The following is a 24,113-nucleotide window of genomic DNA, read 5'->3' as shown; positions in this document are numbered from 1 at the left end:
TGGGGCGCCCAAAGAAGGGGCTGTCCTCAGTTGGGTCATGCAGATGTCTCTCGTTCCAAGGCTCTTCCGAAGCGCCGAGCTGCATCGTTGGCGACGGGATTGGGCGGGGGAGGCGTGGCCGCGGGTATCAGGATTCCCCAGGCGGAGGCACAGAGGGACAGGACCCCGGCAGCGGGAGGCTGGGGAGCAGGCGAAATTTCAAGCCCGAGTCTCAGGGCAGCCCTGGCCCCAGGGGACGGCGCCAAGGACGGGACCCCCGCAGGCAGAGGAGCAGGAGGTGTCGGCCTCGCCGCTGCCTGCCTCGCGGACGTCTTCCCGGCGAGGTTGGTGCGCGAGCGTTCGCGGTGCCGGGCCAGGCACAGGGGGGGCGGCCCGGTAGACGTGCTGCGCCCGAAGCGAGTTCGCCGAGCTTTTTCCGGCCAATTCTCACGAGCGTTCTGCCCAAACCGGGATCCGTTTGAGCAGAAAACTCGTGAAAAATGGCCGGCGTTGGGCAGCCCTGCGGACCGCCCTGCTCGCCGTCACCTAGGGCCCTTTCTCGTCCAGGGCATGCTGCGCTGCGGCCAGCCGGTAAACGCGTGGAAACGACGCGGGCCACAAGGGCGCGCCGGCGCAGGGGTGCGTTCACGGAGCAGAGTGGAAGGTCGGGTGGCGGCCGGGCGTGCGCCACCGTCATTCGGGTCGTTGGGGCGCCCAAGGATGGGGCTGACCTCATTGCGGACACGCAGGTTTATGTCGCTCCGAGGTTTCTCCGAAGCTCCGCAAGGCACCGTTGGCGCCAGAGTGGTGGAGAGATGCGTGGCCGCGGGACACAGGGTTCCCGATATGGAGGCCACGAGGGATAGGACCCCGGACGCAGAAGGCTGGGGAAGCAGGCGAGGGCTCGAGCCCGGGCTTCGTGACGGGTCCGGCCCCGTGGAACGGCGCCAGGGATGGGACCCCCGCAGGCCGAGGATCAGCAGGCGTCGGCCTCGCCGCAGTCGGCCTCATGGAAGGCTCCTGGGCGGGGTTCGTGAGCAAGCGCTCACGGTGCCAGGCCCGGCCCCGGGGGGACGCCCTGCAGACGTGTGACGCCCGAAGCGAGTTCGCCGGGCGTTTTCCGGCCAATTCTCACGAGCGTTCTGCCCAAACCGGGATCGGTTTGGGCAGAACGCTCGTGAGAATTGGCCGGCGTTGGGCAGCCCTGCGGACCGCCCTGCTCTCCCTGGCCCAGGTCCGTTCCTCGCCCGGGGCATGGGGCGGCCGCCCGGAAAACGTGCGAAAACGTCGCGGCCCACCCGGAGGCCCCGGCGCTGGGGAGCGTTCTCGGAGCAGAGTTGAAGGACGGGTGGCGGCCGGGCCTACGCTTCCGACTTGAGGGAGGATCGGGCGCCCAGGGATGGGGCTGACCTCAGTGGGGGCACGCAGGTTTCTCTCGCTCTGAGGTTGTCCGAAGCGCCGAAAGGCACCGTTGGCGCCGGTGTGGGAGGGGGAGGGGAGGCGCGGCCGCGGGACTCAGGGCTCCCCAGATGGAGGCACCGAGGGACAGGAACCCAGAAGCAGACGGCTGGCGAGCAGGCGAAACTGCGAGCCCGGGCTTCGTGGAGGGCCAGGCCCCGTGGAACAGCGCCAGGGAGAGGACCCCCGCAGGAGGATTAGCAGGAGGCATGGGCCGCGCCACACCCTGCCTCGCCGAGGGCTTCCTGGCGGGGATGGAGCGCGATGGCTCGCAATGCGGCGCCAGGTCCGGTGGTGCGGGGCGGCCGTGCAGACGTGGGGCGCCCGAAGCGAGTTCGCCGGGCGTTTTCCTGCCAGTTCTCACGAGCGTTCTGCCCAAACCAGGATGGGTTTGGGCAGAGCGCTCGTGAGAATTGGCCGGCGTTGGGCAGTCCTGCGGACCGCCCTGCTCTCCGGGGCCCAGGGTCCCTTCTCGCCCAGGGCATGCTGCGTGCGGGCCCCGGAAAACGCACACAATCGACTGGTCCCACCAGGGGGCGGTAGGGCAGGGGAGCGTTCCCGGAGCAGAGTTGACCGACGTGTGTCGGCAAGGCGAGCGCCTCCGTCTTTTCGGGCTGATGGGGAGCCCAAAGATGGGGCTGTCCTCAGTTGGGCCACGCAGGTTTCTCTCGCTCCGAGGCTTGTCCCAAGCGCCGAAATGCACCGTTGGAGCCGGGGCGGGAGGCGGAGGCATTGTCACGGGCCTCGCGATTCCCAAGATGGAGGCACAGAGGGACAGGGCCCCGGAAGCGGAAGGCTGGGGAGCAGGCGAAATTTCGAGCCCGAGTCTCGGGGCAGCCCTGGCCCCATGGGACGGCGTCAAGTAGGCGACGCCCGCAGGCCGAGAAGCAGGACCCATCGGCCTCGCCGCAGTCGGCCTCGCCTCGGGCTCCTTGGCGGGGTTCGTGAGCGAGCTCTCGCGATGCCAGCCCAGGCCCCGGGGGAAGGCCCTGCAGACGTGTGACGCCCGAAGCGAGTTCGCGAGGCGTTTTCCGGCCAATTCTCACGAGCGTTCTGCCCAAACCGGGATCGGTTTGGGCAGAACGCTCGTGAGAATTGGCCGGCGTTGGGCAGCCCTGCGGACCGCCCTGCTCTTCGTGGCCCAGGGCCCTTTCTCGCCCAGGGCGTGGTGCGGCCAGCCGGAAAACGTGTGGAAACGTCGCGGCCCACCCTGTGGCGCCGGCGAACGGGAGCGTTCCCGGAGCAGAGTTGAAAGGCGGGTGGCGGGAGGGCGTGCGCCTCGGGCTCCTGGGGCTGCTGGGGCGCCCAAAGAAGGGGCTGTCCTCAGTTGGGTCATGCAGATGTCTCTCGTTCCAAGGCTCTTCCGAAGCGCCGAGCTGCATCGCTGGCGACGGGATTGGGCGGGGGAGGCGTGGCCGCGGGTATCAGGATTCCCCAGGCGGAGGCACAGAGGGACAGGACCCCGGCAGCGGGAGGCTGGGGAGCAGGCGAAATTTCGAGCCCGAGTCTCAGGGCAGCCCTGGCCCCAGGGGACGGCGCCAAGGACGGGACCCCCGCAGGCAGAGGAGCAGGAGGTGTCGGCCTCGCCGCTGCCTGCCTCGCGGACGTCTTCCCGGCGAGGTTGGTGCGCGAGCGTTCGCGGTGCCGGGCCAGGCACAGGGGGGGGCGGCCCGGTAGACGTGCTGCGCCCGAAGCGAGTTCGCCGAGCTTTTTCCGGCCAATTCTCACGAGCGTTCTGCCCAAACCGGGATCCGTTTGAGCAGAAAACTCGTGAAAAATGGCCGGCGTTGGGCAGCCCTGCGGACCGCCCTGCTCGCCGTCACCTAGGGCCCTTTCTCGTCCAGGGCATGCTGCGCTGCGGCCAGCCGGTAAACGCGTGGAAACGACGCGGGCCACAAGGGCGCGCCGGCGCAGGGGTGCGTTCACGGAGCAGAGTGGAAGGTCGGGTGGCGGCCGGGCGTGCGCCACCGTCATTCGGGTCGTTGGGGCGCCCAAGGATGGGGCTGACCTCATTGCGGACACGCAGGTTTATGTCGCTCCGAGGTTTCTCCGAAGCTCCGCAAGGCACCGTTGGCGCCAGAGTGGTGGAGAGATGCGTGGCCGCGGGACACAGGGTTCCCGATATGGAGGCCACGAGGGATAGGACCCCGGACGCAGAAGGCTGGGGAAGCAGGCGAGGGCTCGAGCCCGGGCTTCGTGACGGGTCCGGCCCCGTGGAACGGCGCCAGGGATGGGACCCCCGCAGGCCGAGGATCAGCAGGCGTCGGCCTCGCCGCAGTCGGCCTCATGGAAGGCTCCTGGGCGGGGTTCGTGAGCAAGCGCTCACGGTGCCAGGCCCGGCCCCGGGGGGACGCCCTGCAGACGTGTGACGCCCGAAGCGAGTTCGCCGGGCGTTTTCCGGCCAATTCTCACGAGCGTTCTGCCCAAACCGGGATCGGTTTGGGCAGAACGCTCGTGAGAATTGGCCGGCGTTGGGCAGCCCTGCGGACCGCCCTGCTCTCCCTGGCCCAGGTCCGTTCCTCGCCCGGGGCATGGGGCGGCCGCCCGGAAAACGTGCGAAAACGTCGCGGCCCACCCGGAGGCCCCGGCGCTGGGGAGCGTTCTCGGAGCAGAGTTGAAGGACGGGTGGCGGCCGGGCCTACGCTTCCGACTTGAGGGAGGATCGGGCGCCCAGGGATGGGGCTGACCTCAGTGGGGGCACGCAGGTTTCTCTCGCTCTGAGGTTGTCCGAAGCGCCGAAAGGCACCGTTGGCGCCGGTGTGGGAGGGGGAGGGGAGGCGCGGCCGCGGGACTCAGGGCTCCCCAGATGGAGGCACCGAGGGACAGGAACCCAGAAGCAGACGGCTGGCGAGCAGGCGAAACTGCGAGCCCGGGCTTCGTGGAGGGCCAGGCCCCGTGGAACAGCGCCAGGGAGAGGACCCCCGCAGGAGGATTAGCAGGAGGCATGGGCCGCGCCACACCCTGCCTCGCCGAGGGCTTCCTGGCGGGGATGGAGCGCGATGGCTCGCAATGCGGCGCCAGGTCCGGTGGTGCGGGGCGGCCGTGCAGACGTGGGGCGCCCGAAGCGAGTTCGCCGGGCGTTTTCCTGCCAGTTCTCACGAGCGTTCTGCCCAAACCAGGATGGGTTTGGGCAGAGCGCTCGTGAGAATTGGCCGGCGTTGGGCAGTCCTGCGGACCGCCCTGCTCTCCGGGGCCCAGGGTCCCTTCTCGCCCAGGGCATGCTGCGTGCGGGCCCCGGAAAACGCACACAATCGACCGGTCCCACCAGGGGGCGGTAGGGCAGGGGAGCGTTCCCGGAGCAGAGTTGACCGACGTGTGTCGGCAAGGCGAGCGCCTCCGTCTTTTCGGGCTGATGGGGAGCCCAAAGATGGGGCTGTCCTCAGTTGGGCCACGCAGGTTTCTCTCGCTCCGAGGCTTGTCCCAAGCGCCGAAATGCACCGTTGGAGCCGGGGCGGGAGGCGGAGGCATTGTCACGGGCCTCGCGATTCCCAAGATGGAGGCACAGAGGGACAGGGCCCCGGAAGCGGAAGGCTGGGGAGCAGGCGAAATTTCGAGCCCGAGTCTCGGGGCAGCCCTGGCCCCATGGGACGGCGTCAAGTAGGCGACGCCCGCAGGCCGAGAAGCAGGACCCATCGGCCTCGCCGCAGTCGGCCTCGCCGAGGGCTCCTTGGCGGGGTTCGTGAGCGAGCTCTCGCGATGCCAGCCCAGGCCCCGGGGGAAGGCCCTGCAGACGTGTGACGCCCGAAGCGAGTTCGCGAGGCGTTTTCCGGCCAATTCTCACGAGCGTTCTGCCCAAACCGGGATCGGTTTGGGCAGAACGCTCGTGAGAATTGGCCGGCGTTGGGCAGCCCTGCGGACCGCCCTGCTCTTCGTGGCCCAGGGCCCTTTCTCGCCCAGGGCGTGGTGCGGCCAGCCGGAAAACGTGTGGAAACGTCGCGGCCCACCCTGTGGCGCCGGCGAACGGGAGCGTTCCCGGAGCAGAGTTGAAAGGCGGGTGGCGGGAGGGCGTGCGCCTCGGGCTCCTGGGGCTGCTGGGGCGCCCAAAGAAGGGGCTGTCCTCAGTTGGGTCATGCAGATGTCTCTCGTTCCAAGGCTCTTCCGAAGCGCCGAGCTGCATCGCTGGCGACGGGATTGGGCGGGGGAGGCGTGGCCGCGGGTATCAGGATTCCCCAGGCGGAGGCACAGAGGGACAGGACCCCGGCAGCGGGAGGCTGGGGAGCAGGCGAAATTTCGAGCCCGAGTCTCAGGGCAGCCCTGGCCCCAGGGGACGGCGCCAAGGACGGGACCCCCGCAGGCAGAGGAGCAGGAGGTGTCGGCCTCGCCGCTGCCTGCCTCGCGGACGTCTTCCCGGCGAGGTTGGTGCGCGAGCGTTCGCGGTGCCGGGCCAGGCACAGGGGGGGCGGCCCGGTAGACGTGCTGCGCCCGAAGCGAGTTCGCCGAGCTTTTTCCGGCCAATTCTCACGAGCGTTCTGCCCAAACCGGGATCCGTTTGAGCAGAAAACTCGTGAAAAATGGCCGGCGTTGGGCAGCCCTGCGGACCGCCCTGCTCGCCGTCACCTAGGGCCCTTTCTCGTCCAGGGCATGCTGCGCTGCGGCCAGCCGGTAAACGCGTGGAAACGACGCGGGCCACAAGGGCGCGCCGGCGCAGGGGTGCGTTCACGGAGCAGAGTGGAAGGTCGGGTGGCGGCCGGGCGTGCGCCACCGTCATTCGGGTCGTTGGGGCGCCCAAGGATGGGGCTGACCTCATTGCGGACACGCAGGTTTATGTCGCTCCGAGGTTTCTCCGAAGCTCCGCAAGGCACCGTTGGCGCCAGAGTGGTGGAGAGATGCGTGGCCGCGGGACACAGGGTTCCCGATATGGAGGCCACGAGGGATAGGACCCCGGACGCAGAAGGCTGGGGAAGCAGGCGAGGGCTCGAGCCCGGGCTTCGTGACGGGTCCGGCCCCGTGGAACGGCGCCAGGGATGGGACCCCCGCAGGCCGAGGATCAGCAGGCGTCGGCCTCGCCGCAGTCGGCCTCATGGAAGGCTCCTGGGCGGGGTTCGTGAGCAAGCGCTCACGGTGCCAGGCCCGGCCCCGGGGGGACGCCCTGCAGACGTGTGACGCCCGAAGCGAGTTCGCCGGGCATTTTCCGGCCAATTCTCACGAGCGTTCTGCCCAAACCGGGATCGGTTTGGGCAGAACGCTCGTGAGAATTGGCCGGCGTTGGGCAGCCCTGCGGACCGCCCTGCTCTCCCTGGCCCAGGTCCGTTCCTCGCCCGGGGCATGGGGCGGCCGCCCGGAAAACGTGCGAAAACGTCGCGGCCCACCCGGAGGCCCCGGCGCTGGGGAGCGTTCTCGGAGCAGAGTTGAAGGACGGGTGGCGGCCGGGCCTACGCTTCCGACTTGAGGGAGGATCGGGCGCCCAGGGATGGGGCTGACCTCAGTGGGGGCACGCAGGTTTCTCTCGCTCTGAGGTTGTCCGAAGCGCCGAAAGGCACCGTTGGCGCCGGTGTGGGAGGGGGAGGGGAGGCGCGGCCGCGGGACTCAGGGCTCCCCAGATGGAGGCACCGAGGGACAGGAACCCAGAAGCAGACGGCTGGCGAGCAGGCGAAACTGCGAGCCCGGGCTTCGTGGAGGGCCAGGCCCCGTGGAACAGCGCCAGGGAGAGGACCCCCGCAGGAGGATTAGCAGGAGGCATGGGCCGCGCCACACCCTGCCTCGCCGAGGGCTTCCTGGCGGGGATGGAGCGCGATGGCTCGCAATGCGGCGCCAGGTCCGGTGGTGCGGGGCGGCCGTGCAGACGTGGGGCGCCCGAAGCGAGTTCGCCGGGCGTTTTCCTGCCAGTTCTCACGAGCGTTCTGCCCAAACCAGGATGGGTTTGGGCAGAGCGCTCGTGAGAATTGGCCGGCGTTGGGCAGTCCTGCGGACCGCCCTGCTCTCCGGGGCCCAGGGTCCCTTCTCGCCCAGGGCATGCTGCGTGCGGGCCCCGGAAAACGCACACAATCGACCGGTCCCACCAGGGGGCGGTAGGGCAGGGGAGCGTTCCCGGAGCAGAGTTGACCGACGTGTGTCGGCAAGGCGAGCGCCTCCGTCTTTTCGGGCTGATGGGGAGCCCAAAGGTGGGGCTGTCCTCAGTTGGGCCACGCAGGTTTCTCTCGCTCCGAGGCTTGTCCCAAGCGCCGAAATGCACCGTTGGAGCCGGGGCGGGAGGCGGAGGCATTGTCACGGGCCTCGCGATTCCCAAGATGGAGGCACAGAGGGACAGGGCCCCGGAAGCGGAAGGCTGGGGAGCAGGCGAAATTTCGAGCCCGAGTCTCGGGGCAGCCCTGGCCCCATGGGACGGCGTCAAGTAGGCGACGCCCGCAGGCCGAGAAGCAGGACCCATCGGCCTCGCCGCAGTCGGCCTCGCCGAGGGCTCCTTGGCGGGGTTCGTGAGCGAGCTCTCGCGATGCCAGCCCAGGCCCCGGGGGAAGGCCCTGCAGACGTGTGACGCCCGAAGCGAGTTCGCGAGGCGTTTTCCGGCCAATTCTCACGAGCGTTCTGCCCAAACCGGGATCGGTTTGGGCAGAACGCTCGTGAGAATTGGCCGGCGTTGGGCAGCCCTGCGGACCGCCCTGCTCTTCGTGGCCCAGGGCCCTTTCTCGCCCAGGGCGTGGTGCGGCCAGCCGGAAAACGTGTGGAAACGTCGCGGCCCACCCTGTGGCGCCGGCGAACGGGAGCGTTCCCGGAGCAGAGTTGAAAGGCGGGTGGCGGGAGGGCGTGCGCCTCGGGCTCCTGGGGCTGCTGGGGCGCCCAAAGAAGGGGCTGTCCTCAGTTGGGTCATGCAGATGTCTCTCGTTCCAAGGCTCTTCCGAAGCGCCGAGCTGCATCGCTGGCGACGGGATTGGGCGGGGGAGGCGTGGCCGCGGGTATCAGGATTCCCCAGGCGGAGGCACAGAGGGACAGGACCCCGGCAGCGGGAGGCTGGGGAGCAGGCGAAATTTCGAGCCCGAGTCTCAGGGCAGCCCTGGCCCCAGGGGACGGCGCCAAGGACGGGACCCCCGCAGGCAGAGGAGCAGGAGGTGTCGGCCTCGCCGCTGCCTGCCTCGCGGACGTCTTCCCGGCGAGGTTGGTGCGCGAGCGTTCGCGGTGCCGGGCCAGGCACAGGGGGGGCGGCCCGGTAGACGTGCTGCGCCCGAAGCGAGTTCGCCGAGCTTTTTCCGGCCAATTCTCACGAGCGTTCTGCCCAAACCGGGATCCGTTTGAGCAGAAAACTCGTGAAAAATGGCCGGCGTTGGGCAGCCCTGCGGACCGCCCTGCTCGCCGTCACCTAGGGCCCTTTCTCGTCCAGGGCATGCTGCGCTGCGGCCAGCCGGTAAACGCGTGGAAACGACGCGGGCCACAAGGGCGCGCCGGCGCAGGGGTGCGTTCACGGAGCAGAGTGGAAGGTCGGGTGGCGGCCGGGCGTGCGCCACCGTCATTCGGGTCGTTGGGGCGCCCAAGGATGGGGCTGACCTCATTGCGGACACGCAGGTTTATGTCGCTCCGAGGTTTCTCCGAAGCTCCGCAAGGCACCGTTGGCGCCAGAGTGGTGGAGAGATGCGTGGCCGCGGGACACAGGGTTCCCGATATGGAGGCCACGAGGGATAGGACCCCGGACGCAGAAGGCTGGGGAAGCAGGCGAGGGCTCGAGCCCGGGCTTCGTGACGGGTCCGGCCCCGTGGAACGGCGCCAGGGATGGGACCCCCGCAGGCCGAGGATCAGCAGGCGTCGGCCTCGCCGCAGTCGGCCTCATGGAAGGCTCCTGGGCGGGGTTCGTGAGCAAGCGCTCACGGTGCCAGGCCCGGCCCCGGGGGGACGCCCTGCAGACGTGTGACGCCCGAAGCGAGTTCGCCGGGCATTTTCCGGCCAATTCTCACGAGCGTTCTGCCCAAACCGGGATCGGTTTGGGCAGAACGCTCGTGAGAATTGGCCGGCGTTGGGCAGCCCTGCGGACCGCCCTGCTCTCCCTGGCCCAGGTCCGTTCCTCGCCCGGGGCATGGGGCGGCCGCCCGGAAAACGTGCGAAAACGTCGCGGCCCACCCGGAGGCCCCGGCGCTGGGGAGCGTTCTCGGAGCAGAGTTGAAGGACGGGTGGCGGCCGGGCCTACGCTTCCGACTTGAGGGAGGATCGGGCGCCCAGGGATGGGGCTGACCTCAGTGGGGGCACGCAGGTTTCTCTCGCTCTGAGGTTGTCCGAAGCGCCGAAAGGCACCGTTGGCGCCGGTGTGGGAGGGGGAGGGGAGGCGCGGCCGCGGGACTCAGGGCTCCCCAGATGGAGGCACCGAGGGACAGGAACCCAGAAGCAGACGGCTGGCGAGCAGGCGAAACTGCGAGCCCGGGCTTCGTGGAGGGCCAGGCCCCGTGGAACAGCGCCAGGGAGAGGACCCCCGCAGGAGGATTAGCAGGAGGCATGGGCCGCGCCACACCCTGCCTCGCCGAGGGCTTCCTGGCGGGGATGGAGCGCGATGGCTCGCAATGCGGCGCCAGGTCCGGTGGTGCGGGGCGGCCGTGCAGACGTGGGGCGCCCGAAGCGAGTTCGCCGGGCGTTTTCCTGCCAGTTCTCACGAGCGTTCTGCCCAAACCAGGATGGGTTTGGGCAGAGCGCTCGTGAGAATTGGCCGGCGTTGGGCAGTCCTGCGGACCGCCCTGCTCTCCGGGGCCCAGGGTCCCTTCTCGCCCAGGGCATGCTGCGTGCGGGCCCCGGAAAACGCACACAATCGACCGGTCCCACCAGGGGGCGGTAGGGCAGGGGAGCGTTCCCGGAGCAGAGTTGACCGACGTGTGTCGGCAAGGCGAGCGCCTCCGTCTTTTCGGGCTGATGGGGAGCCCAAAGGTGGGGCTGTCCTCAGTTGGGCCACGCAGGTTTCTCTCGCTCCGAGGCTTGTCCCAAGCGCCGAAATGCACCGTTGGAGCCGGGGCGGGAGGCGGAGGCATTGTCACGGGCCTCGCGATTCCCAAGATGGAGGCACAGAGGGACAGGGCCCCGGAAGCGGAAGGCTGGGGAGCAGGCGAAATTTCGAGCCCGAGTCTCGGGGCAGCCCTGGCCCCATGGGACGGCGTCAAGTAGGCGACGCCCGCAGGCCGAGAAGCAGGACCCATCGGCCTCGCCGCAGTCGGCCTCGCCGAGGGCTCCTTGGCGGGGTTCGTGAGCGAGCTCTCGCGATGCCAGCCCAGGCCCCGGGGGAAGGCCCTGCAGACGTGTGACGCCCGAAGCGAGTTCGCGAGGCGTTTTCCGGCCAATTCTCACGAGCGTTCTGCCCAAACCGGGATCGGTTTGGGCAGAACGCTCGTGAGAATTGGCCGGCATTGGGCAGCCCTGCGGACCGCCCTGCTCTTCGTGGCCCAGGGCCCTTTCTCGCCCAGGGCGTGGTGCGGCCAGCCGGAAAACGTGTGGAAACGTCGCGGCCCACCCTGTGGCGCCGGCGAACGGGAGCGTTCCCGGAGCAGAGTTGAAAGGCGGGTGGCGGGAGGGCGTGCGCCTCGGGCTCCTGGGGCTGCTGGGGCGCCCAAAGAAGGGGCTGTCCTCAGTTGGGTCATGCAGATGTCTCTCGTTCCAAGGCTCTTCCGAAGCGCCGAGCTGCATCGCTGGCGACGGGATTGGGCGGGGGAGGCGTGGCCGCGGGTATCAGGATTCCCCAGGCGGAGGCACAGAGGGACAGGACCCCGGCAGCGGGAGGCTGGGGAGCAGGCGAAATTTCGAGCCCGAGTCTCAGGGCAGCCCTGGCCCCAGGGGACGGCGCCAAGGACGGGACCCCCGCAGGCAGAGGAGCAGGAGGTGTCGGCCTCGCCGCTGCCTGCCTCGCGGACGTCTTCCCGGCGAGGTTGGTGCGCGAGCGTTCGCGGTGCCGGGCCAGGCACAGGGGGGGCGGCCCGGTAGACGTGCTGCGCCCGAAGCGAGTTCGCCGAGCTTTTTCCGGCCAATTCTCACGAGCGTTCTGCCCAAACCGGGATCCGTTTGAGCAGAAAACTCGTGAAAAATGGCCGGCGTTGGGCAGCCCTGCGGACCGCCCTGCTCGCCGTCACCTAGGGCCCTTTCTCGTCCAGGGCATGCTGCGCTGCGGCCAGCCGGTAAACGCGTGGAAACGACGCGGGCCACAAGGGCGCGCCGGCGCAGGGGTGCGTTCACGGAGCAGAGTGGAAGGTCGGGTGGCGGCCGGGCGTGCGCCACCGTCATTCGGGTCGTTGGGGCGCCCAAGGATGGGGCTGACCTCATTGCGGACACGCAGGTTTATGTCGCTGCGAGGTTTCTCCGAAGCTCCGCAAGGCACCGTTGGCGCCAGAGTGGTGGAGAGATGCGTGGCCGCGGGACACAGGGTTCCCGATATGGAGGCCACGAGGGATAGGACCCCGGACGCAGAAGGCTGGGGAAGCAGGCGAGGGCTCGAGCCCGGGCTTCGTGACGGGTCCGGCCCCGTGGAACGGCGCCAGGGATGGGACCCCCGCAGGCCGAGGATCAGCAGGCGTCGGCCTCGCCGCAGTCGGCCTCATGGAAGGCTCCTGGGCGGGGTTCGTGAGCAAGCGCTCACGGTGCCAGGCCCGGCCCCGGGGGGACGCCCTGCAGACGTGTGACGCCCGAAGCGAGTTCGCCGGGCATTTTCCGGCCAATTCTCACGAGCGTTCTGCCCAAACCGGGATCGGTTTGGGCAGAACGCTCGTGAGAATTGGCCGGCGTTGGGCAGCCCTGCGGACCGCCCTGCTCTCCCTGGCCCAGGTCCGTTCCTCGCCCGGGGCATGGGGCGGCCGCCCGGAAAACGTGCGAAAACGTCGCGGCCCACCCGGAGGCCCCGGCGCTGGGGAGCGTTCTCGGAGCAGAGTTGAAGGACGGGTGGCGGCCGGGCCTACGCTTCCGACTTGAGGGAGGATCGGGCGCCCAGGGATGGGGCTGACCTCAGTGGGGGCACGCAGGTTTCTCTCGCTCTGAGGTTGTCCGAAGCGCCGAAAGGCACCGTTGGCGCCGGTGTGGGAGGGGGAGGGGAGGCGCGGCCGCGGGACTCAGGGCTCCCCAGATGGAGGCACCGAGGGACAGGAACCCAGAAGCAGACGGCTGGCGAGCAGGCGAAACTGCGAGCCCGGGCTTCGTGGAGGGCCAGGCCCCGTGGAACAGCGCCAGGGAGAGGACCCCCGCAGGAGGATTAGCAGGAGGCATGGGCCGCGCCACACCCTGCCTCGCCGAGGGCTTCCTGGCGGGGATGGAGCGCGATGGCTCGCAATGCGGCGCCAGGTCCGGTGGTGCGGGGCGGCCGTGCAGACGTGGGGCGCCCGAAGCGAGTTCGCCGGGCGTTTTCCTGCCAGTTCTCACGAGCGTTCTGCCCAAACCAGGATGGGTTTGGGCAGAGCGCTCGTGAGAATTGGCCGGCGTTGGGCAGTCCTGCGGACCGCCCTGCTCTCCGGGGCCCAGGGTCCCTTCTCGCCCAGGGCATGCTGCGTGCGGGCCCCGGAAAACGCACACAATCGACCGGTCCCACCAGGGGGCGGTAGGGCAGGGGAGCGTTCCCGGAGCAGAGTTGACCGACGTGTGTCGGCAAGGCGAGCGCCTCCGTCTTTTCGGGCTGATGGGGAGCCCAAAGGTGGGGCTGTCCTCAGTTGGGCCACGCAGGTTTCTCTCGCTCCGAGGCTTGTCCCAAGCGCCGAAATGCACCGTTGGAGCCGGGGCGGGAGGCGGAGGCATTGTCACGGGCCTCGCGATTCCCAAGATGGAGGCACAGAGGGACAGGGCCCCGGAAGCGGAAGGCTGGGGAGCAGGCGAAATTTCGAGCCCGAGTCTCGGGGCAGCCCTGGCCCCATGGGACGGCGTCAAGTAGGCGACGCCCGCAGGCCGAGAAGCAGGACCCATCGGCCTCGCCGCAGTCGGCCTCGCCGAGGGCTCCTTGGCGGGGTTCGTGAGCGAGCTCTCGCGATGCCAGCCCAGGCCCCGGGGGAAGGCCCTGCAGACGTGTGACGCCCGAAGCGAGTTCGCGAGGCGTTTTCCGGCCAATTCTCACGAGCGTTCTGCCCAAACCGATCCCGGTTTGGGCAGAACGCTCGTGAGAATTGGCCGGCGTTGGGCAGCCCTGCGGACCGCCCTGCTCTTCGTGGCCCAGGGCCCTTTCTCGCCCAGGGCGTGGTGCGGCCAGCCGGAAAACGTGTGGAAACGTCGCGGCCCACCCTGTGGCGCCGGCGAACGGGAGCGTTCCCGGAGCAGAGTTGAAAGGCGGGTGGCGGGAGGGCGTGTGCCTCGGGCTCCTGGGGCTGCTGGGGCGCCCAAAGAAGGGGCTGTCCTCAGTTGGGTCATGCAGATGTCTCTCGTTCCAAGGCTCTTCCGAAGCGCCGAGCTGCATCGTTGGCGACGGGATTGGGCGGGGGAGGCGTGGCCGCGGGTATCAGGATTCCCCAGGCGGAGGCACAGAGGGACAGGACCCCGGCAGCGGGAGGCTGGGGAGCAGGCGAAATTTCGAGCCCGAGTCTCAGGGCAGCCCTGGCCCCAGGGGACGGCGCCAAGGACGGGACCCCCGCAGGCAGAGGAGCAGGAGGTGTCGGCCTCGCCGCTGCCTGCCTCGCGGACGTCTTCCCGGCGAGGTTGGTGCGCGAGCGTTCGCGGTGCCGGGCCAGGCACAGGGGGGGCGGCCCGGTAGACGTGCTGCGCCCGAAGCGAGTTCGCCGAGCTTTTTCCGGCCAATTCTCACGAGCGTTCTGCCCAAACCGGGATCCGTTTGAGCAGAAAACTCGTGAAAAATGGCCGGCGTTGGGCAGCCCTGCGGACCGCCCTGCTCGCCGTCACCTAGGGCCCTTTCTCGTCCAGGGCATGCTGCGCTGCGGCCAGCCGGTAAACGCGTGGAAACGACGCGGGCCACAAGGGCGCGCCGGCGCAGGGGTGCGTTCACGGAGCAGAGTGGAAGGTCGGGTGGCGGCCGGGCGTGCGCCACCGTCATTCGGGTCGTTGGGGCGCCCAAGGATGGGGCTGACCTCATTGCGGACACGCAGGTTTATGTCGCTCCGAGGTTTCTCCGAAGCTCCGCAAGGCACCGTTGGCGCCAGAGTGGTGGAGAGATGCGTGGCCGCGGGACACAGGGTTCCCGATATGGAGGCCACGAGGGATAGGACCCCGGACGCAGAAGGCTGGGGAAGCAGGCGAGGGCTCGAGCCCGGGCTTCGTGACGGGTCCGGCCCCGTGGAACGGCGCCAGGGATGGGACCCCCGCAGGCCGAGGATCAGCAGGCGTCGGCCTCGCCGCAGTCGGCCTCATGGAAGGCTCCTGGGCGGGGTTCGTGAGCAAGCGCTCACGGTGCCAGGCCCGGCCCCGGGGGGACGCCCTGCAGACGTGTGACGCCCGAAGCGAGTTCGCCGGGCGTTTTCCGGCCAATTCTCACGAGCGTTCTGCCCAAACCGGGATCGGTTTGGGCAGAACGCTCGTGAGAATTGGCCGGCGTTGGGCAGCCCTGCGGACCGCCCTGCTCTCCCTGGCCCAGGTCCGTTCCTCGCCCGGGGCATGGGGCGGCCGCCCGGAAAACGTGCGAAAACGTCGCGGCCCACCCGGAGGCCCCGGCGCTGGGGAGCGTTCTCGGAGCAGAGTTGAAGGACGGGTGGCGGCCGGGCCTACGCTTCCGACTTGAGGGAGGATCGGGCGCCCAGGGATGGGGCTGACCTCAGTGGGGGCACGCAGGTTTCTCTCGCTCTGAGGTTGTCCGAAGCGCCGAAAGGCACCGTTGGCGCCGGTGTGGGAGGGGGAGGGGAGGCGCGGCCGCGGGACTCAGGGCTCCCCAGATGGAGGCACCGAGGGACAGGAACCCAGAAGCAGACGGCTGGCGAGCAGGCGAAACTGCGAGCCCGGGCTTCGTGGAGGGCCAGGCCCCGTGGAACAGCGCCAGGGAGAGGACCCCCGCAGGAGGATTAGCAGGAGGCATGGGCCGCGCCACACCCTGCCTCGCCGAGGGCTTCCTGGCGGGGATGGAGCGCGATGGCTCGCAATGCGGCGCCAGGTCCGGTGGTGCGGGGCGGCCGTGCAGACGTGGGGCGCCCGAAGCGAGTTCGCCGGGCGTTTTCCTGCCAGTTCTCACGAGCGTTCTGCCCAAACCAGGATGGGTTTGGGCAGAGCGCTCGTGAGAATTGGCCGGCGTTGGGCAGTCCTGCGGACCGCCCTGCTCTCCGGGGCCCAGGGTCCCTTCTCGCCCAGGGCATGCTGCGTGCGGGCCCCGGAAAACGCACACAATCGACTGGTCCCACCAGGGGGCGGTAGGGCAGGGGAGCGTTCCCGGAGCAGAGTTGACCGACGTGTGTCGGCAAGGCGAGCGCCTCCGTCTTTTCGGGCTGATGGGGAGCCCAAAGATGGGGCTGTCCTCAGTTGGGCCACGCAGGTTTCTCTCGCTCCGAGGCTTGTCCCAAGCGCCGAAATGCACCGTTGGAGCCGGGGCGGGAGGCGGAGGCATTGTCACGGGCCTCGCGATTCCCAAGATGGAGGCACAGAGGGACAGGGCCCCGGAAGCGGAAGGCTGGGGAGCAGGCGAAATTTCGAGCCCGAGTCTCGGGGCAGCCCTGGCCCCATGGGACGGCGTCAAGTAGGCGACGCCCGCAGGCCGAGAAGCAGGACCCATCGGCCTCGCCGCAGTCGGCCTCGCCGAGGGCTCCTTGGCGGGGTTCGTGAGCGAGCTCTCGCGATGCCAGCCCAGGCCCCGGGGGAAGGCCCTGCAGACGTGTGACGCCCGAAGCGAGTTCGCGAGGCGTTTTCCGGCCAATTCTCACGAGCGTTCTGCCCAAACCGGGATCGGTTTGGGCAGAACGCTCGTGAGAATTGGCCGGCGTTGGGCAGCCCTGCGGACCGCCCTGCTCTTCGTGGCCCAGGGCCCTTTCTCGCCCAGGGCGTGGTGCGGCCAGCCGGAAAACGTGTGGAAACGTCGCGGCCCACCCTGTGGCGCCGGCGAACGGGAGCGTTCCCGGAGCAGAGTTGAAAGGCGGGTGGCGGGAGGGCGTGCGCCTCGGGCTCCTGGGGCTGCTGGGGCGCCCAAAGAAGGGGCTGTCCTCAGTTGGGTCATGCAGATGTCTCTCGTTCCAAGGCTCTTCCGAAGCGCCGAGCTGCATCGCTGGCGACGGGATTGGGCGGGGGAGGCGTGGCCGCGGGTATCAGGATTCCCCAGGCGGAGGCACAGAGGGACAGGACCCCGGCAGCGGGAGGCTGGGGAGCAGGCGAAATTTCGAGCCCGAGTCTCAGGGCAGCCCTGGCCCCAGGGGACGGCGCCAAGGACGGGACCCCCGCAGGCAGAGGAGCAGGAGGTGTCGGCCTCGCCGCTGCCTGCCTCGCGGACGTCTTCCCGGCGAGGTTGGTGCGCGAGCGTTCGCGGTGCCGGGCCAGGCACAGGGGGGGGCGGCCCGGTAGACGTGCTGCGCCCGAAGCGAGTTCGCCGAGCTTTTTCCGGCCAATTCTCACGAGCGTTCTGCCCAAACCGGGATCCGTTTGAGCAGAAAACTCGTGAAAAATGGCCGGCGTTGGGCAGCCCTGCGGACCGCCCTGCTCGCCGTCACCTAGGGCCCTTTCTCGTCCAGGGCATGCTGCGCTGCGGCCAGCCGGTAAACGCGTGGAAACGACGCGGGCCACAAGGGCGCGCCGGCGCAGGGGTGCGTTCACGGAGCAGAGTGGAAGGTCGGGTGGCGGCCGGGCGTGCGCCACCGTCATTCGGGTCGTTGGGGCGCCCAAGGATGGGGCTGACCTCATTGCGGACACGCAGGTTTATGTCGCTCCGAGGTTTCTCCGAAGCTCCGCAAGGCACCGTTGGCGCCAGAGTGGTGGAGAGATGCGTGGCCGCGGGACACAGGGTTCCCGATATGGAGGCCACGAGGGATAGGACCCCGGACGCAGAAGGCTGGGGAAGCAGGCGAGGGCTCGAGCCCGGGCTTCGTGACGGGTCCGGCCCCGTGGAACGGCGCCAGGGATGGGACCCCCGCAGGCCGAGGATCAGCAGGCGTCGGCCTCGCCGCAGTCGGCCTCATGGAAGGCTCCTGGGCGGGGTTCGTGAGCAAGCGCTCACGGTGCCAGGCCCGGCCCCGGGGGGACGCCCTGCAGACGCGTGACGCCCGAAGCGAGTTCGCCGGGCGTTTTCCGGCCAATTCTCACGAGCGTTCTGCCCAAACCGGGATCGGTTTGGGCAGAACGCTCGTGAGAATTGGCCGGCGTTGGGCAGCCCTGCGGACCGCCCTGCTCTCCCTGGCCCAGGTCCGTTCCTCGCCCGGGGCATGGGGCGGCCGCCCGGAAAACGTGCGAAAACGTCGCGGCCCACCCGGAGGCCCCGGCGCTGGGGAGCGTTCTCGGAGCAGAGTTGAAGGACGGGTGGCGGCCGGGCCTACGCTTCCGACTTGAGGGAGGATCGGGCGCCCAGGGATGGGGCTGACCTCAGTGGGGGCACGCAGGTTTCTCTCGCTCTGAGGTTGTCCGAAGCGCCGAAAGGCACCGTTGGCGCCGGTGTGGGAGGGGGAGGGGAGGCGCGGCCGCGGGACTCAGGGCTCCCCAGATGGAGGCACCGAGGGACAGGAACCCAGAAGCAGACGGCTGGCGAGCAGGCGAAACTGCGAGCCCGGGCTTCGTGGAGGGCCAGGCCCCGTGGAACAGCGCCAGGGAGAGGACCCCCGCAGGAGGATTAGCAGGAGGCATGGGCCGCGCCACACCCTGCCTCGCCGAGGGCTTCCTGGCGGGGATGGAGCGCGATGGCTCGCAATGCGGCGCCAGGTCCGGTGGTGCGGGGCGGCCGTGCAGACGTGGGGCGCCCGAAGCGAGTTCGCCGGGCGTTTTCCTGCCAGTTCTCACGAGCGTTCTGCCCAAACCAGGATGGGTTTGGGCAGAGCGCTCGTGAGAATTGGCCGGCGTTGGGCAGTCCTGCGGACCGCCCTGCTCTCCGGGGCCCAGGGTCCCTTCTCGCCCAGGGCATGCTGCGTGCGGGCCCCGGAAAACGCACACAATCGACCGGTCCCACCAGGGGGCGGTAGGGCAGGGGAGCGTTCCCGGAGCAGAGTTGACCGACGTGTGTCGGCAAGGCGAGCGCCTCCGTCTTTTCGGGCTGATGGGGAGCCCAAAGGTGGGGCTGTCCTCAGTTGGGCCACGCAGGTTTCTCTCGCTCCGAGGCTTGTCCCAAGCGCCGAAATGCACCGTTGGAGCCGGGGCGGGAGGCGGAGGCATTGTCACGGGCCTCGCGATTCCCAAGATGGAGGCACAGAGGGACAGGGCCCCGGAAGCGGAAGGCTGGGGAGCAGGCGAAATTTCGAGCCCGAGTCTCGGGGCAGCCCTGGCCCCATGGGACGGCGTCAAGTAGGCGACGCCCGCAGGCCGAGAAGCAGGACCCATCGGCCTCGCCGCAGTCGGCCTCGCCGAGGGCTCCTTGGCGGGGTTCGTGAGCGAGCTCTCGCGATGCCAGCCCAGGCCCCGGGGGAAGGCCCTGCAGACGTGTGACGCCCGAAGCGAGTTCGCGAGGCGTTTTCCGGCCAATTCTCACGAGCGTTCTGCCCAAACCGATCCCGGTTTGGGCAGAACGCTCGTGAGAATTGGCCGGCGTTGGGCAGCCCTGCGGACCGCCCTGCTCTTCGTGGCCCAGGGCCCTTTCTCGCCCAGGGCGTGGTGCGGCCAGCCGGAAAACGTGTGGAAACGTCGCGGCCCACCCTGTGGCGCCGGCGAACGGGAGCGTTCCCGGAGCAGAGTTGAAAGGCGGGTGGCGGGAGGGCGTGCGCCTCGGGCTCCTGGGGCTGCTGGGGCGCCCAAAGAAGGGGCTGTCCTCAGTTGGGTCATGCAGATGTCTCTCGTTCCAAGGCTCTTCCGAAGCGCCGAGCTGCATCGTTGGCGACGGGATTGGGCGGGGGAGGCGTGGCCGCGGGTATCAGGATTCCCCAGGCGGAGGCACAGAGGGACAGGACCCCGGCAGCGGGAGGCTGGGGAGCAGGCGAAATTTCGAGCCCGAGTCTCAGGGCAGCCCTGGCCCCAGGGGACGGCGCCAAGGACGGGACCCCCGCAGGCAGAGGAGCAGGAGGTGTCGGCCTCGCCGCTGCCTGCCTCGCGGACGTCTTCCCGGCGAGGTTGGTGCGCGAGCGTTCGCGGTGCCGGGCCAGGCACAGGGGGGGCGGCCCGGTAGACGTGCTGCGCCCGAAGCGAGTTCGCCGAGCTTTTTCCGGCCAATTCTCACGAGCGTTCTGCCCAAACCGGGATCCGTTTGAGCAGAAAACTCGTGAAAAATGGCCGGCGTTGGGCAGCCCTGCGGACCGCCCTGCTCGCCGTCACCTAGGGCCCTTTCTCGTCCAGGGCATGCTGCGCTGCGGCCAGCCGGTAAACGCGTGGAAACGACGCGGGCCACAAGGGCGCGCCGGCGCAGGGGTGCGTTCACGGAGCAGAGTGGAAGGTCGGGTGGCGGCCGGGCGTGCGCCACCGTCATTCGGGTCGTTGGGGCGCCCAAGGATGGGGCTGACCTCATTGCGGACACGCAGGTTTATGTCGCTCCGAGGTTTCTCCGAAGCTCCGCAAGGCACCGTTGGCGCCAGAGTGGTGGAGAGATGCGTGGCCGCGGGACACAGGGTTCCCGATATGGAGGCCACGAGGGATAGGACCCCGGACGCAGAAGGCTGGGGAAGCAGGCGAGGGCTCGAGCCCGGGCTTCGTGACGGGTCCGGCCCCGTGGAACGGCGCCAGGGATGGGACCCCCGCAGGCCGAGGATCAGCAGGCGTCGGCCTCGCCGCAGTCGGCCTCATGGAAGGCTCCTGGGCGGGGTTCGTGAGCAAGCGCTCACGGTGCCAGGCCCGGCCCCGGGGGGACGCCCTGCAGACGTGTGACGCCCGAAGCGAGTTCGCCGGGCGTTTTCCGGCCAATTCTCACGAGCGTTCTGCCCAAACCGGGATCGGTTTGGGCAGAACGCTCGTGAGAATTGGCCGGCGTTGGGCAGCCCTGCGGACCGCCCTGCTCTCCCTGGCCCAGGTCCGTTCCTCGCCCGGGGCATGGGGCGGCCGCCCGGAAAACGTGCGAAAACGTCGCGGCCCACCCGGAGGCCCCGGCGCTGGGGAGCGTTCTCGGAGCAGAGTTGAAGGACGGGTGGCGGCCGGGCCTACGCTTCCGACTTGAGGGAGGATCGGGCGCCCAGGGATGGGGCTGACCTCAGTGGGGGCACGCAGGTTTCTCTCGCTCTGAGGTTGTCCGAAGCGCCGAAAGGCACCGTTGGCGCCGGTGTGGGAGGGGGAGGGGAGGCGCGGCCGCGGGACTCAGGGCTCCCCAGATGGAGGCACCGAGGGACAGGAACCCAGAAGCAGACGGCTGGCGAGCAGGCGAAACTGCGAGCCCGGGCTTCGTGGAGGGCCAGGCCCCGTGGAACAGCGCCAGGGAGAGGACCCCCGCAGGAGGATTAGCAGGAGGCATGGGCCGCGCCACACCCTGCCTCGCCGAGGGCTTCCTGGCGGGGATGGAGCGCGATGGCTCGCAATGCGGCGCCAGGTCCGGTGGTGCGGGGCGGCCGTGCAGACGTGGGGCGCCCGAAGCGAGTTCGCCGGGCGTTTTCCTGCCAGTTCTCACGAGCGTTCTGCCCAAACCAGGATGGGTTTGGGCAGAGCGCTCGTGAGAATTGGCCGGCGTTGGGCGGTCCTGCGGACCGCCCTGCTCTCCGGGGCCCAGGGTCCCTTCTCGCCCAGGGCATGCTGCGTGCGGGCCCCGGAAAACGCACACAATCGATCGGTCCCACCAGGGGGCGGTAGGGCAGGGGAGCGTTCCCGGAGCAGAGTTGACCGACGTGTGTCGGCAAGGCGAGCGCCTCCGTCTTTTCGGGCTGATGGGGAGCCCAAAGATGGGGCTGTCCTCAGTTGGGCCACGCAGGTTTCTCTCGCTCCGAGGCTTGTCCCAAGCGCCGAAATGCACCGTTGGAGCCGGGGCGGGAGGCGGAGGCATTGTCACGGGCCTCGCGATTCCCAAGATGGAGGCACAGAGGGACAGGGCCCCGGAAGCGGAAGGCTGGGGAGCAGGCGAAATTTCGAGCCCGAGTCTCGGGGCAGCCCTGGCCCCATGGGACGGCGTCAAGTAGGCGACGCCCGCAGGCCGAGAAGCAGGACCCATCGGCCTCGCCGCAGTCGGCCTCGCCGAGGGCTCCTTGGCGGGGTTCGTGAGCGAGCTCTCGCGATGCCAGCCCAGGCCCCGGGGGAAGGCCCTGCAGACGTGTGACGCCCGAAGCGAGTTCGCGAGGCGTTTTCCGGCCAATTCTCACGAGCGTTCTGCCCAAACCGGGATCGGTTTGGGCAGAACGCTCGTGAGAATTGGCCGGCGTTGGGCAGCCCTGCGGACCGCCCTGCTCTTCGTGGCCCAGGGCCCTTTCTCGCCCAGGGCGTGGTGCGGCCAGCCGGAAAACGTGTGGAAACGTCGCGGCCCACCCTGTGGCGCCGGCGAACGGGAGCGTTCCCGGAGCAGAGTTGAAAGGCGGGTGGCGGGAGGGCGTGCGCCTCGGGCTCCTGGGGCTGCTGGGGCGCCCAAAGAAGGGGCTGTCCTCAGTTGGGTCATGCAGATGTCTCTCGTTCCAAGGCTCTTCCGAAGCGCCGAGCTGCATCGCTGGCGACGGGATTGGGCGGGGGAGGCGTGGCCGCGGGTATCAGGATTCCCCAGGCGGAGGCACAGAGGGACAGGACCCCGGCAGCGGGAGGCTGGGGAGCAGGCGAAATTTCGAGCCCGAGTCTCAGGGCAGCCCTGGCCCCAGGGGACGGCGCCAAGGACGGGACCCCCGCAGGCAGAGGAGCAGGAGGTGTCGGCCTCGCCGCTGCCTGCCTCGCGGACGTCTTCCCGGCGAGGTTGGTGCGCGAGCGTTCGCGGTGCCGGGCCAGGCACAGGGGGGGCGGCCCGGTAGACGTGCTGCGCCCGAAGCGAGTTCGCCGAGCTTTTTCCGGCCAATTCTCACGAGCGTTCTGCCCAAACCGGGATCCGTTTGAGCAGAAAACTCGTGAAAAATGGCCGGCGTTGGGCAGCCCTGCGGACCGCCCTGCTCGCCGTCACCTAGGGCCCTTTCTCGTCCAGGGCATGCTGCGCTGCGGCCAGCCGGTAAACGCGTGGAAACGACGCGGGCCACAAGGGCGCGCCGGCGCAGGGGTGCGTTCACGGAGCAGAGTGGAAGGTCGGGTGGCGGCCGGGCGTGCGCCACCGTCATTCGGGTCGTTGGGGCGCCCAAGGATGGGGCTGACCTCATTGCGGACACGCAGGTTTATGTCGCTCCGAGGTTTCTCCGAAGCTCCGCAAGGCACCGTTGGCGCCAGAGTGGTGGAGAGATGCGTGGCCGCGGGACACAGGGTTCCCGATATGGAGGCCACGAGGGATAGGACCCCGGACGCAGAAGGCTGGGGAAGCAGGCGAGGGCTCGAGCCCGGGCTTCGTGACGGGTCCGGCCCCGTGGAACGGCGCCAGGGATGGGACCCCCGCAGGCCGAGGATCAGCAGGCGTCGGCCTCGCCGCAGTCGGCCTCATGGAAGGCTCCTGGGCGGGGTTCGTGAGCAAGCGCTCACGGTGCCAGGCCCGGCCCCGGGGGGACGCCCTGCAGACGTGTGACGCCCGAAGCGAGTTCGCCGGGCGTTTTCCGGCCAATTCTCACGAGCGTTCTGCCCAAACCGGGATCGGTTTGGGCAGAACGCTCGTGAGAATTGGCCGGCGTTGGGCAGCCCTGCGGACCGCCCTGCTCTCCCTGGCCCAGGTCCGTTCCTCGCCCGGGGCATGGGGCGGCCGCCCGGAAAACGTGCGAAAACGTCGCGGCCCACCCGGAGGCCCCGGCGCTGGGGAGCGTTCTCGGAGCAGAGTTGAAGGACGGGTGGCGGCCGGGCCTACGCTTCCGACTTGAGGGAGGATCGGGCGCCCAGGGATGGGGCTGACCTCAGTGGGGGCACGCAGGTTTCTCTCGCTCTGAGGTTGTCCGAAGCGCCGAAAGGCACCGTTGGCGCCGGTGTGGGAGGGGGAGGGGAGGCGCGGCCGCGGGACTCAGGGCTCCCCAGATGGAGGCACCGAGGGACAGGAACCCAGAAGCAGACGGCTGGCGAGCAGGCGAAACTGCGAGCCCGGGCTTCGTGGAGGGCCAGGCCCCGTGGAACAGCGCCAGGGAGAGGACCCCCGCAGGAGGATTAGCAGGAGGCATGGGCCGCGCCACACCCTGCCTCGCCGAGGGCTTCCTGGCGGGGATGGAGCGCGATGGCTCGCAATGCGGCGCCAGGTCCGGTGGTGCGGGGCGGCCGTGCAGACGTGGGGCGCCCGAAGCGAGTTCGCCGGGCGTTTTCCTGCCAGTTCTCACGAGCGTTCTGCCCAAACCAGGATGGGTTTGGGCAGAGCGCTCGTGAGAATTGGCCGGCGTTGGGCAGTCCTGCGGACCGCCCTGCTCTCCGGGGCCCAGGGTCCCTTCTCGCCCAGGGCATGCTGCGTGCGGGCCCCGGAAAACGCACACAATCGACCGGTCCCACCAGGGGGCGGTAGGGCAGGGGAGCGTTCCCGGAGCAGAGTTGACCGACGTGTGTCGGCAAGGCGAGCGCCTCCGTCTTTTCGGGCTGATGGGGAGCCCAAAGGTGGGGCTGTCCTCAGTTGGGCCACGCAGGTTTCTCTCGCTCCGAGGCTTGTCCCAAGCGCCGAAATGCACCGTTGGAGCCGGGGCGGGAGGCGGAGGCATTGTCACGGGCCTCGCGATTCCCAAGATGGAGGCACAGAGGGACAGGGCCCCGGAAGCGGAAGGCTGGGG

Source organism: Neovison vison, chromosome 11 (genome assembly GCF_020171115.1).
Source record: "Neovison vison isolate M4711 chromosome 11, ASM_NN_V1, whole genome shotgun sequence".
NCBI classification, from domain to species: Eukaryota; Metazoa; Chordata; class Mammalia; order Carnivora; family Mustelidae; genus Neogale; species Neogale vison.
Note: the sequence above shows the minus strand (reverse complement) of the source record.